General features: G+C 43.8%; 1 long non-coding RNA gene across 4 annotated transcripts in view; it reads right to left on the bottom strand.

The window, feature by feature from the left end:
• The window catches only part of LOC111530612, a 34916-nt gene that overhangs the window by 14871 nt on the left and 5218 nt on the right, over positions 1-14827 (bottom strand). Inside the window, exons 3-7 of one of the 4 annotated variants that reach the window (XR_004229075.1) lie at positions 10899-11038; positions 6982-7030; positions 5136-5273; positions 2201-2349; positions 633-1313 (exon numbers count right to left, since the gene is read on the bottom strand). This is a non-coding gene — a long non-coding RNA (uncharacterized LOC111530612). Of the gene's footprint in view, positions 1-632; positions 1314-2200; positions 2350-5135; positions 5274-6981; positions 7031-7165; positions 7227-10898; positions 11039-14827 lie in introns of those variants that run through there. The other 3 variants (XR_003307035.1, XR_003307036.1, XR_004229074.1) reach the window with 3 other exon arrangements.

Below are 14827 nucleotides of genomic sequence, written 5' to 3'. Positions count from 1 at the left end.
CATGTGTGGTGTGAGCACATGTGTGGTGTGTGTGCATGTGTGGTGTGTGTGTACGTGACACGGAGATGAAGGGGACTGGGTGGGTGAGTGGGGACGAGTTTTAAGGTTTTAAATTCAGGGCAATCAGTAGTGTGAAAGAACATGTAATTCCTCCCACTTCTAGTAGGTACAATATTCTCTGAGTTTCCTCCCAGGAGGTTGCTAGCTATGTGTATGCAGACGGAGGTTACGAACACAAAATCTAATTCAATCTTAAATATAATTGAGACATTGCAATTCTCACATGAACTTAAGAGTCTTGCTTAAAACGTCCTAATAGAAGCCCGGGCACAGTGGCTCAAGCCTGTAATCCCAGCACTTTGGGAGGCCGAGATGGGCGGATCACGAGGTCAGGAGATCGAGACTATCCTGGCTAACCCGGTGAAACCCCATCTCTACTAAAAAATACAAAGAAAAAAAACTAGCCGGGCGAGGTGGTGGGCGCCTGTAGTCCCAGCTACTCGGGAGGCTGAGGCAGGAGAATGGCTAAACCTGGGAGGCGGAGCTTGCAGTGAGCGAGATCCGGCCACTGCACTCCAGCCTGGGCGACAGAGCAAGACTCTGTCTCAAAAAAAAAAAAAAAAAAAGTCCTAATAGAAAACATGCTTGGCATTGGACAGTTCACAGCAATGATACTGATACAACTCTGCCACAGACAGACAATAAAGGTCACTGCCCTTGAGTGCAGTGACCTGTTCCCACCTGATACAGTCAGTTCTTATGAGGAGAAACAGTTAAATAAATAACCTACTAGATGTGATAGAGATGCCACTATAACGCCCAGTTCTTTAATCAAAGAAGCGTCATCTGGACTTTGAAAATGGCAAAAGGTGTGTTTGGGGAGAGGGGTAGCGGGGGTTATTTGAGCACAGGTGGTGAAAAGAGCAAGCAAGAAAAATACTGACACAGTGGAAGAGAAACTAAACACTTCCCACTTTACATTATAGTATCTGTCCTAAAGAAGATGATATAAAACGGGAATCCAGAGCTTTGTAACTGGAGTGGCACGAGTGGCTGCCATCTCAGTCACCATGTCAACCATTACTCACAAAGTACTCATCCTCATTTGCTTATGAAAAGGAAAGCACTCAAATCCTCCTTATACATCAGAGGTCAGGTAAACAGCAGATATCTGGGCCATGAGAGCAGCCTATAATACCATGATATACATCTAGAAAAAAATTTGCCTCCCTACCTTTCGGCAGCGAGGATTAGGACAGCTGAACCTCTTCACATCACTGTCCAACAGAGCAGGAAAGCTACAGGAGGGGCACCTACAGTCAGAACAGCAGAAGTGCCATTACTTCAAACATGAAAGACTGACTTGGTTCCAGCTCCATGTGGCTGTTCATATGAAGATGGAATTTTGAGTTGGACATTCACATCCCCTTTATACTCCTTAGTTTTCCTGAAAACACAGATTGAGCCTCTTCTTTGTGCTGGCTCTTATTGGGAAACATAAGCACCACTTGCGGTCCTGACTCTATATAAACTACTCAATAAACACAGCCCAATCTCAATGAGAACTCCTTGCATATACCGATTTCCCTCCAGCCCAGGGCACCACGATTGTATCTATGGGCAAGAAGATCGGGGGTGCCAAGATATGTAGACAGAAGTTTGAGCTGCAGGCCGGGCGCGGTGGCTCACACCTGTAGTCCCTGCACTTTGGGAGGCCGAGGTGGGTGGATCACTTGAGGTCAGGAGTTGGAGACCAGCCTGGCCAACATGGCAAAACCCCGTCTCTACTAAAAAGACAAAAATAAGCTGGACGTGGTGGCGCACACCTGTAATCCAGGCTACTCGGGAGGCTGAGGCATGAGAACTGCTTGAACTTGGGAGGCGGAGGTTGTAGTGAGCCGAGACTGCACCACTGCACTCCAGCCTAGATGACAGAGTGAGATTCCAACTCAAAAAAAAAAAAGAAAAAAGAAATTTGAGCTGCAGAGTTTTCCATTAACAGAATTACTGGTTACTCAATGGTTTCAAGGTGTTAAAAAACAAAAATAAATAAATAAAATTATTGATAATCTTATTTCTCAGCAAGAAATGCCAAAAAACCTGGAAGATACACTCAATTTTCATCATCTGACGCAAGTGCCCAGGTAGTTTTCACAATGGGGAAAGGTTGGCAGATGACACGCTCTGCCTGAGAATGAACCCGACAAGCTCGTCGGCGTAGGCTGCTGCAACCTCCTCCTCAGCTTTTCGTTCATAGTATTTATACAGGATGGTCTGGGGGAGCACCTTCTCCAGCTCACTGGTTGGGAACGAACACGTGCAGCTGCCTTCCATGCAGCTGAGCTCCGACTAGAAAAAGGCGAACAGGCAAAGAAGAAAAAAATCAACACCGTTTATAGAAAAATAAAAAGCGTCAGCGGTTAAAAACATAGATCCTGAGACAGTAGAGCAAAGATCTCTCTGCCTGTTCGCCTCTAAGAAATCACAATTAAATCAAGGAAACCATGAAACAAAAATCCAGTACATTTTTGATATCACTAGAGGATCTCTATTAGCCCAAATCACAATCCACAGAGATTGAAAGTGGAGGAAGGATAAATGGCTTAGCAGACCAGACAGAGAAGCCCATAGCTTAGGGTCTGAAAAGGAGATGCTGGGGAGAAGTTGGTCCCCTCTACAGATATTAGAAAGCTGGAGACCCTCTGGAAAGCAGAGCTGAGTGGTGGGGAGAGGGGGAGGACTCAAAGTAACAAACTGAAAACAGGGAGATGGGTGGAGCCTCTAGTTCCTACCCCCTTCAGAAAGAACTGGCTGACTCTGAGAGAAATGAGGAAGATCTGAACAGCTGGACCACAAGGCTCTGACCTGGGAACCAGTCACAGAGGAGAGCAGAGCTGAGGGGGCCTGAAGTCAGAGTCTGAAATGGAGTCTGCATAATGAACAGAGAATTCTCCAGCCCCTTCCTCCCACTCAGTTTCAGAATGCTGGAAAATGGGCTCACACCCACTAGGCAGGAGGCAGACTGAATCACCCCAGGGAAGAGACTTAAGGGCCATTCAGGTTCGTAATATAAAAGCTAACTGGCTCCCAGGCACCTAGAGTCAAACCCGCTGCTCTATAAGCCCCACCACTCACACAGCTTTCCAACAGCTCTTTAACATGAACAGAGTGTCAGACATGAGGAATGCGTCCCACATGAATGAAAGACAGACACCAAAGAAAACAAATGGAAAAACACATCCTAAAAGTAACTAGCTACAATTGATGAGGCATTTACCATGTGTCAAACAATAAGTTCATTAAACTCATCACCTCATTTAGCTTTCAACACAATGCTATGATTATTTCCATTTTACAGAGGAAGAAACTGAGGCTTAAGGCATTTAATTCACTCAAGATCACAGAGCTGGTATGGCTGACGGGGGGCATGGCCCAATGCTTTCTGCTTGACTCCAAAGGTCATGCTCTTTGAAAAAACAGAAACTTTATTTATTTATTAATTTTTCTGAGACAGAGTCCTGCCCTGTCCCCAAGGCTGGAGTGCAGTGGTGTGATCTTGGCTCACTCAGCCTCCTGAGTAGCTGGATTAAAGGCACCCACCACCACACCTGGCTAATTTTTGTATTTTTAGCGCAGATGGGGTTTCCCCATGTTGGCCAGGCTGGTCTCGAACTCCTGACCTCATGATCTGCCCAATTCAGCCTCCCAAAGTGCTGGGATTACAGACATGAGCCACCGCACCTGGCCTATTTCTTTTTCTTTTTTTGAGATGCACTTTCCCTCTTGTTGCCCAGGCTGGAGAGCAACGGCACAATCTGAGCTCACCACAACCTCTGCCTCCCGGATTCAACCAAATCTCCTGCCTCAGCCTTCCCAGTAGCTGAGATTATAGGCACGTGCCACCAGGCCTGGCTAATTTTGTATTTTTAGTAGAGGCGGGGTTTCTCCATGTTGGTCAGGCTGGTCTTGAACTCCTGACCTCAGGTGATCCATCCACCTTGGCCTCCCAAAGTGCTGGTATTACAGGTGTGAGCCACCGTGCCCGGCCCCTAATGTTAACATCTTATGTCAAAACCAGGAAGTTGACAGTGGTCTTCTACCATTAATGGGACCAGTCTTTCCACTCATGTCTTCTCTTCTGGCCCAGGATCCCGCAAGGCATCTAGTCGTCATGTCTCCTTAGTCTCTTCCAACCTGAGTTTCTCAGTATTTCTTGGTCTTTTACAGCCCTGACACTTTTGAAAAGTACTGGCCAGTAAGTCTGTAGAGTGTCTCTCAATTTGATTTGTCTCATGATTAGATCTAAGTTAGGTACTTTTTGGCAAGTTTTTAGCATACGCCAGACAGATGTCAATGTGTCTTATGTATGGTTGGGGATATAAAAAGCCCCCCCGCTTTTTGAGATGGGGTCTTACTCTGTTGCCCAGGTTGAAATGCAGTGGCTCCCACCTCAGCCTCCTGAGCAGCTTGACTACAGGTGTGAGCCACTATGCCCAGGTAATTTGTGTATTTTTTGTAGAGACAGGGTTTTACCATGTTGACTAGCTGGTCTCAAACTCTTGACCTTAGGTGATCCACCTGCCTCAGCCTCCCAAAGTGCTAGGATTACAGGCGTGAGCCACCGCACCCAGGCAAAAAGTCATGTTCTTAATCACTGTGTTAGATTTCTATTGCTGCTGGAACAAAATACTACAAACTTAGTGGTGTAAAACAATGTAAAATTCCCATACTGTGTTTGTTATATGCTGGTGTCCAGAGAAACTGACTTTGGAGAGAGAAATATGATCTTGTGTAAAGTAAGTTATGTTATTTTAACATATATTTAATCCAATAGGCTGCAACGTTCTCTCTTTTGGAGGTAACCTTCCCTCTGATTATGAATAAGAAGATGAGTGAAGCGGGTGCTCCTCTGCAGCTAGGCATGGGGGCGTGGAAGAATTCTACTGCTCCCTGAAAAGAAATCTGCTGTGCTTAGAGAACCCACGTAATCACACACAACAGGTAATGCACACATAAGCACACCAGCAAAATTCCACCTCACCCTGAAAGAGGCACTTACACTTATCTATCAACATGGTCTCCTTAGACTCCAGGAATGTGTCCTATATACATGGGACGTATTACACAGTTCTTACCTTTCCAGATCCAAAGACTGCCTCTTGGGCGTATCTGATGAGACACTCTTTGCAGAACAAGTGAGCATCTGCGCACTGCGTCAGCTCCTCGAATGGAAATTCCCCATAGCAGCAGCGACACTCAATCAGCTGGCTGTCCTGCGGGCAGTCAAGAAACACATATGAAATGTCCTGCACTTAAGCAGAGGGAGAGCCTTGTCTCCCATCCTCATCTCTCTCCCAACCCCCACACAAATTCTGAGGTAAAAAGCAACCCATTTTAGGGGCCATAAAACAATGATATGCTGTTTCGTGCTATATAAATCTAGCTCAAGATACTAGAACAATAGTAATCCATAGCTAAAACAGCGACGTTTTCATGGGTTTTGTCTGGTATTCTTTAGAGTAATTCTTTGTATAAAGTTATCATATTCAATCCCATGGTGCAAAGGGAACTAGAACATCTGCACTCAGATGCTAATGTAATTATAAAAAGCAAGGATAAGGAGCACGAGAGATGTTACCCAAAATGCTTTCAAAAGTGGAATTTTGTTCTTGTCATAAAGAGTGTGAATGGGTCATATCCAAGTCTGAGCTTTATTTTAAGGGACTATTGAAGCTATAACTAAAGCAGCAACCTCAAGTAATGTATCAGGCTATTGACTCCTTTTATTAACTATAGCAACTGATCCAATCACCAACTCATTCCTTTTTTTTTTTTTTTTTTGAGACAGAGTCTTACTCTGTTGCCCAGGCTGGAGTGCAGTGATGTGATCTTGGCTCACTGCAACCTCCACATCCCAGGTTCAAGTGATTCTCCTGCTTCAGCCTCCCAAGTAGTGGGGGTTACAGGTGCCCACCACTACGCCCAGCTAATTTTTTGTATTTTTAGTAGAGACGGGGTTTCACCATGTTGGCCAGGCTGGTCTCGAACCCCTGACCTTGTGATTTGCCCACCTCGGCCTCCCAAAGTGCTGGGATTAGAGGCATGAGCCACTGCATCCAGTCCCATTCTTTTATTTATTTATTTTTTTATTTTTATTAGAAATTGGGTGTTTCTATGTTGACCAAGTTGGTCTTGAACTCCTGGGCTCAAACAATCCTCCCATGTCAGCCTCTCAAAGCGCTAAGATTACAGGCACGAGACACGGTGCCCAGCCACTAACCCATTCTTAACGCCACATTAGAAAAGTCACTAGCTGGGTGTAGTGGCTCACACCTGTTCCCAATACTTTGGGAGGCTGAGATGGGTGGATCACCTGAGGTAAGGAGTTCGAGATCAGCCTGGCCAACATGGTGAAACTCCGTGTCTACTAAAAATACAAAAATTAGCTGGGCATGGTGGCACATGCCTGTAGTTCCAGGTACTCAGGAGGCTGAAACAGGAAAATCACTTGAACCCAGGAGGCAGAGGTTGCAGTGAGCCAAGAATGCGTCACTGCACTTCAACCTCGGTGACAGAGCAAGACGCTGTTTGAAAAAAAAAAGAAAAAGAAAACTCACTGTATGAGGGCGGCAGAGACCATACAGAAACCCATCTTGCCCTGAGGTTAGACATATCTCTTTCTTTTAACTCTAAAGTGATATCTAAATTGTAAACTTTCCTTTATGAGTCTATCCAATGAACGTCAGGTAATGATTTTTAACGGGAACATCTATTATCTCCCCTTCGATTCTGATTCAGTGTGATACAAGAGTGACTACATTAGATCACGTACCTGACTATAACTTGGCTGAACTGCAAACTTGGCAAATCAACAGGAGGTTATCCAAAAACAAATTTGCCATCAAAAATGCTGACAAAACATGGTAAGAGAAAAGAGCCCATGAAAATGTCCAGAATAAACAAGGTGAGATTTCAAACTACCTTTTGATACTATTCTTCATTCATCTGCAGGGTAAGCTAAGTATTCATGCTGAAGAACAAAAAAAGCACACAATCAGACACAAATTTAATAAAAATGACACTAACCATTTAGTATTTTTTCCATAAACATAACTCCAGTATTGTGATCTCTTCGATTACACAGTTTAGCAGTTCAAAAAGTTACCTGTGATGGCCGGGCGTGGTGGCTCAAGCCTGTAATCCCAGCACTTTGAGAGGCTGAGATGGGCGGATCACGAGGTCAGGAGATCGAGACCATCCTGGCTAACACGGTGAAACCGCGTCTCTACTAAAAAAAAACACAAAAAGCTAGCCGGGCGAGGTGGCGGGCACCTGTAGTCCCAGCTACTCGGGAGGCTGAGGCAGGAGAATGGCGTAAAAAATCCCGGGAGGCGGAGCTTGAAGTGAGCTGAGATCCAGCCACTGTACCCCAGCCCGGGGGACAGACCGAGACTACGTCTCAAAAAAAAAAAAAAAAAAAAAAAAACAGTTACCTGTGAATAAACTGTAAGTGGATGAAAGAGCTAGAAAATACAGGACAATTTTTCTTCAGTATGACTCAAAATGTAGAATAAATAAGGGAAAAGGCTGACACATAAAACACTTTGATAGCAAAGAATAGCATCAACAAAAACAAACTGAACAAATAAAAACTAAGTTTGGCTGGGCGGGATGGCTCATGCCTGTAATCCCAGCACTTTGGGAGGCTGAGGCAGCCAGATCACATGAGATCAAAAGTTTGAGACCAGCCTGACCAACATGGAGATACCCCGTCTCCACTAAAAATACAAAATCGGCTGGGCATGGTGGTGTACATCTGTAATCCCAGCTACTTGGAAGGCTGAGGCAGGAAGATCACTTGAACCCGGAAGGCAGAGGTTGCAGTGAGCTGAGATCGCCCTGTTGCACTCTAGCCTGGGCAACAAGAGTGAAACTCTGTCTCAAAAAACAAACAAACAAACGAAAACTATGTTTGACAGTAGACTTCGTTGGCGAGGCTGTGTGGTAGTGGGCACCCTCACACGTTACTGGTAAAAATGCAAAGCAGGACAACCACACTGGCGGGACACTGGCACAGAGTCATCAATGCCACTTCCAAGAGTCTAGCCCAAAGATGCACGTGGGCAGAAACAGGGAATGATGTATGCACAAACTTAATCATGGCGCTATTTATAATAGCGAAAACCTGGAAACCACCCTAAATGTCCAGCAACAGGGGAATGACTGAATAAACTGTGGTATTACATAAAATGGTATACCAGCCAGGTTCAAAAAGGAAAGAGAAACATCCCTATGAATTGCCATAGAGTGATTGCCAGGATGCACGGTTAAACGAAAAATGCAGTCACAGAAGAGTCTGCCACCATTTGGGATTAAATTAAATTATTTGTGAGACAGTGTCTCACTCTGTCGCCCAGGCTGGAGTGCAGTGGTGTGATCTTGGCTCATTGCAGCCTCGACCTCCCAGGTGCAAGAGATCCTCCCACTTCAGCTTCCCGAGTAGCTGGGACTAGAGGTGTGAGCTACTACGCCTGGAAAAGTCTGCTACTATCTGGATAAGAAAGATGGGTAAATAAAAATACGTATACATATTTGCTTTTCCATAAAGGAAAGATAAACCAAAGACTAACAATAATGGCTATATATAAACAAAGTGGGGGGCCAGGTGCAGTGGCTCACGCCTACAATCCCAGTACTTTGAGAGGCCAAGGTGGATGGATCACTTGAGATCAGGAGTTTGAGACCAGCCTGGTCAACATGGCGAAACCCCATCTCTACTAAAAATACAAAAATTGGCCAGGCATGGTGGCGTGTGCCTGTAATCCCAGCTACTTAGGAGGCTGAAGCAGGAGAATCCCTTGAACCCAGGAGTCAGAGGTTGCAGTGAGCCGAGATCCTGCCACTGCACTTCCAGCCTGGGTGACAAAGGGAGACTCCATCTCAAAAAACAAACAAAGGAAAGTGGGAGAAAGGGACAAGACAAAAGCCAGATTTTTCTGAATATTCCTTGTTTTATAGTTTTGACTTCAGAACTAATTTTTTTTTTTTTTACAAAATTAGTTAAAAAAACAAAACCAATTCTCTAAAAGTTCAAAATAAACAGAAAAAAATAAACTGTTTTTTTTTTTTTGAAACAGTCTTACTTTGTTGCCCAGGCTGGGGTGCGGTGGCACGATTTTGGCTCACTGCAACCAACCTTGACCTCCCAGGTTCAAGCGATTCTCGTGCCTCAGCCTCCCAAGTAGCTGGGATTACAGGCATGTGCCACCATGCCCAGCTAATTTTTGTATTTTTAGCAGAGACAGAGTTTTGCCATGGTGGCCAGGCTGGTCTTGAACTCCTGGCCTCAAGTGATCGCCTGCCTTGGCCTCCTAAAGTGCTGGGATTACACACATAAGCCACCATGCCTAGCCAGAAACAAATAAACTTGTTTATCAAGTTAATGGCACAAGCACCAAGACTTACTTCCAGTGACTTTAAGATATTTGAATTTTATATTCTCAGATATAATCTGACAATAATGTTATTAAGAACCAAGACTTTTAGCATCAGATAAAAGAAAACAAAGTTAGCAGGGCATAGTGGTGCGTGCCTATAACCCCAACAATTTTGGTGGCTGAGTCGGGAGGATGGCTTGAGGCCAGAAGTTCAAGACCAGCCCAGACAACACAGGGAAATCCAGGCTCTACAAAAAAAAAATAGAAAAAAAGTGCTGGGATTATAGGCATGAGCCACTGCACCTGGCCCCCCACTTTGTTTATATATAACTATTATTGTTAGTCTTTGGTTTATCTTTCCTTATTTTATGGAAAAATACTTAATCTGATAAGATTGGTGATATTAATGAATGTCATTCTGTAACAGATGGATTAAGATAATAAATTCTAATTTCTGCTTAAAATCTAGAATTTTGGTCAAAAATAATCACTTCATTCATTTTTGAGAAAATGCCTGCCAAATATCTAATTTTGAATAATCACAGTTTTTCTGTCACTTTTTTTCAAGTAAAAAGTGGCCAATGCAGCTGCTTTGTGGCTCAATTGCACAAGCGCTTTCCTCATACCTGGATATAAGACAAGCTTCATATCCTGGATGTGGCGGAAGCACTTTATGAAGACTTCATTTAATTACACAGAATATTGAAAAGATGTTTTCAAGGGTCAAAATTTGGTAAAATAATTTTTACTGCTTTATCAAAGACATTTTTAGGTGAAACTGGCGTGTCTTAAAAATGTAAGTGCATGGTGGTGAAGAATACAAAGATTATGAGGATGGCTCTATGCCACTGGTCTGATTCATGCCAAGGCACCTCTGCTTTGGTTCTGCTGGTACAAATTCAATATGGTGAAAAAGCAAATACAGCTGACCTTGATCAACAGAGGTGTGAACTGTGGGGATCCACTTATGTGCTCATTTTCTTCTGCTTCTGCCACCCTGAGACAGCAAAACTAGCACACCCCTCCTCTTCAGCCTACTCAATGTGAAGACCATGAAGATAAAGGCCTTCTCATGCTGATCCACAGCACCATTTAATGAATACTAAATATATTTTCCTTATCATTTTCTTAATAACATTTTTTCTCTAGCTTACCTTATTGTAAGAATACAGCATGTAATACACAAAACATACCAAACGTGTTCATCGACTGTTATGGGTAAGGCTTCCTGTCAACAGCAGGCTGTTCGCAGTGAAGTTTTGGGGCAATCAAACATTATATGCAGACTTTCACCTGCACATGGGGAAGCACTCCTAACTCTCACGTTGTTCAAGGGTCACTGTAATGTCTTAGTATAGTTATAAGAGGTTTGACCTCGTAGACCCCCAAGAGAGTCTTGGGAAACCCAGAGCAAACCAGAATCCCAGAAACATACCCCAAGACCACAGCACATCTTCCTACCTCTGCCATCTCTTTGATTTTCTGCTCATAGAATTCCTGCTCTTGTTGCACAGCTGGAAGGAGAGCACGCCGGTCATAGGACCTACAATGTCGTCGCTTATTTTCAAGAAAGAACATCCTCTTTTCTATTTTTATGTCACCTAGAAGATATACGACAATGCAAAAGCATGTAGACAACTCTGTGTTAGGAATCTGGGCCAGCCATGTCCATTCTTCCCGGCCTCATCCTCCCTCTTCTCTCTGGCGGTATGTTTCATGACTTCTCTTTCATATTCTACCATTTGGGAGGACTGAGCTTCTTACCATTTGCCAACCTACCATCCATTTTTTGACCTTTCTGGTTCTTTCCCTCTGTTTATGCTCCATTGGAAGGCATCTCCTATTCTGTCACTAGTGTACTATGTGATTATACCACAATTTATTATCTATTTCACTACTGAGGACATTTGGGTTTACTGTTTTGGGTTAATCTAAATAGTGCTGCTTATAGCCATTTGTTGGTAAATGTATGTCCGCAATTTAGCTGGGAATTGCCAGATCATGGGATAGGCTTACTTCCAGCTTTAGAAAATAATGCCAGTGTTCCAAAGTGGTTGTACCAGTTTACACCCTTCCTCCATCAGCAATGCATGTGAGTTCCAGTCTCTCCCATGTCCTTACAACACCTATCCTTGGTTTTTAATATTAGCCATTCTGGTGGGTGCAAATGTGCCATATGTTTTTCAACCATTTTTATTTTGAAAGCATTCAAATATATAAGGGGCTGAAGGAATAGTACCTAGATTCACCACAATATATTACAACATAAGAATAAAAGAGAGTAGAATGACAAATATCAGACATATAATTGATCTGTTTAGGTTTTGTATTTCTAGATTCACCACAATATATTATAACATGAGCATAAAAGAGAGCAGAATGACAAATATCAGACATATAATTGATCTGTTTAGGTTCTATATTTCTTTCTTTTTTTTTTTTTTTTGAGACGGAGTCTCGCTCTGTCGCCCAGGCTGGAGTGCAGTGGCCGGATCTCAGCTCACTGCAAGCTTTGCCTCCCGGGTTTTTTTACGCCATTCTCCTGCCTCAGCCTCCCGAGTAGCTGGGACTACAGGCGCCCGCCACCTCGCCCAGCTAGTTTTTTTGTATTTTTTAGTAGAGACGGGGTTTCACCGGGTTAACCAGGATGGTGTCAATCTCCTGACTTCATGATCCACCCGTCTCGGCCTCCCAAAGTGCTGGGATTACAGGCTTGAGCCACCGCGCCCGGCCTGGTTTTATATTTCTTTTGCTGATTTGGCAAATTATGATTTTCTTTTTGGAGACAGAGTCCCGCTCTGTTGCTCAGGCTGGAGTGCAGTGGCACATTCATAGATCACTACAGCCTCGACTCCTAGGCTCAGGTGATCCTCCTGCCTCAGCCTCCTGAGGAGGTGGGACTATAAAGGCAGATGCCACCACGCCCAGTTAATTTTTTTGTATTTTTTTAGAGATGGGATTTTTCCCGTGTTGTCCAGGCTGGTCTTGAAGTCCTGGGCTCAAACCATCCACCAGCCTTGGCCTCCCAAAGTGCTGGGATTACAGGTGTGAGCCACAATGCCTGACCAATTTATATTTTCCTAGAAAACTTTATCTCATCCAGATTTTCAATGTACTCTTGTCTGTTCTTGGTAATCTCTTGATTTTAACATTTACTATCTGGTTCCTAATACATTTTATTTTGATTCTCCTTTTCTCTTGCTCATTCTCACATTTTTTTAAATTCAAACTTTTTCTTCAGAAAACCAGTTTTTGGGGCCAGGCGCAGTGGCTCATGCCTATAATCCCAGCACTTCGGGAGGCCGAGAACGGCGCATCATCTGAGGTCAGGAGTTCGACAGCAACCTGTACAACATGGTGAAACCCTGTCTCTACTAAAAATACAAAAATTAGCCAGGCGTGATGGCACACACCTGTAATTAATCCCAGCTACTTGAGAGGCTGAGGCAGGAGAACTGCTTGAGCTTGGGAAGTGGACTCCGTCTCAAAATTAAAAACAAAGCAAAACCAGTTTTTGGTATTATGAGAATAGAAAAGCACATGATTAAAGAGTAAGTTTTGAAGCCAGATTCCCAGCTCGGCTACTTGCTAGCTGTGTAACATGTGCTAAGTTACTTAACCTCTCTGTGCTTCAGTTTTTTTTCTACAAAATGATAATAATGGCACATACATCTCATAAGGTTATTTGAAACATAAACGAATTAATCCATTAAAGCACTTAGAAAAGTGACTGGTACGTGTTAAGTGCTAAACAAATGTTAGTTATAATTATCAACGCTACAAATTTTTTAAAAATTCCAACCTCTATTCTTTCTTTCGTCTTTACTCAGTTCTTTTTGTAGTTTATCATGTTAAAGTAGTAAGATTTATTTTCAGTCCTTTAATTTTATTTATTTACTTTTTGAGAGACAGAGTCTTGCTCTGTTGCCCAGGCTAGAGTGCAGTGGCACGATCACGGCTTACTGCAAGCTCTGCCTCCCAGGTTCACGCCATTCTCCAGCCTCAGCCTCCCAAGTAGCTGGGACTACAGGTGCCCACCACCACACCTGGCTAATTTTTTTGTATTTTTAGTAGAGATGGGGTTTCACTGTGTTAGCCAGGATGATATCGATCTCCTGACCTCGTGATCCGCCCGCCTCGGCCTCCCAAAGTGCTGGGATTACAGGCGTGAGCCACCGCGCCCCGCCTCAGTCCTTTATTTTTAAAAATAAATGCAATTAAGTCTACACACTTCCCTCTAATTTACTTTCCTGAAGGACCATAAAAAGGACAGAGGAGGGAGAACCCTGCCTCACTCTGAGTCAAGCAATTATAGCCCAAAGAGCAGTGCTTAGATGGAAAACAAACTGAAAAGGAGAAAAATGGGACGCCTGGAACAGATGAGGAATTCTTAGCCTGTGTCCTTATAAAAAGCTGTTAAAAAAGGCTAAGTATGAGTCATAAACATTAAACTACTAACACAAATCAAGTGTATTTTTTATCTCATACTTCCAGGGTCCTTAAAGATTATCTGATAATTAAATTTAAGACTCAGCATCTAAATTAAAGTGCTATACCTAAAACAAGGGACTGAATCAAATAAAATGAAGTTAACAGGGGAAAATGTGAGATGCAGCAAAACTGAGAGAGGTATATGACCTGACAGCAATGTGGGTGAAAAGAGCAAGACTGAATGTGAGCAGACCTCATATGGAGTATGATGTCCCGTCTTCTACACCCCAACTTTCAAAAAGACCCTGACAAGCTAGAGAAAGGCACACAGGGAAGGGGAGAAGGACAGTCAGGCTGACGAAGGGGTAACAGCCAGAATCGGTCTCTCCACAGCCAAGAAATACAACCACGGCAGGGAACTTCAGGAAGTACATGCTGACTTAATACAAAGGAAGAACTGTCTAAAAGATGGAGCTGACCAACAAGGGAGTCAACTATCTTGCAAAGTAGCACTTTCTCCACCACTAAACAAACGCTGTATGGCTATGTACAAGGATGCCTGTTCTGAACTGTGGGTAAATTTGGCTGAATGAAAAACCACCTGCACACTGCCCCTAGTTCTACATTCTGCCACAGGCCAGGAGAATGTCATGTCAGCAGAGCGCTGCTCCACAGACTGGCTTAGGAACCTCAGGAGTCATAGCCTAAGGGATTTGCTTTTAGATCCTGAAAAGTTCATAGTAAATACAAATACTGTGGGGCACGGTGGCTCACGCCTGTAACCCCAGCACTTTGGGAGGCCAAGGCCTCCGTCTCTACTAAAAAATTCAAAAAATTAGCCGGGTGTGGTGGTGGGCACCTGTAGTCCCAGCTTCTTGGGAGGCTGAGGCAGGAGAATGGTGTGAACCCGGGAACCAGAGCTTGCAGTGAGCCGGGACTGCGCCCAGCACTCCAGCCTG

Source organism: Piliocolobus tephrosceles, chromosome 8 (genome assembly GCF_002776525.5).
Source record: "Piliocolobus tephrosceles isolate RC106 chromosome 8, ASM277652v3, whole genome shotgun sequence".
NCBI classification, from domain to species: domain Eukaryota; kingdom Metazoa; phylum Chordata; class Mammalia; order Primates; family Cercopithecidae; genus Piliocolobus; species Piliocolobus tephrosceles.
This window is presented reverse-complemented; position numbering and strand designations above follow the sequence as displayed.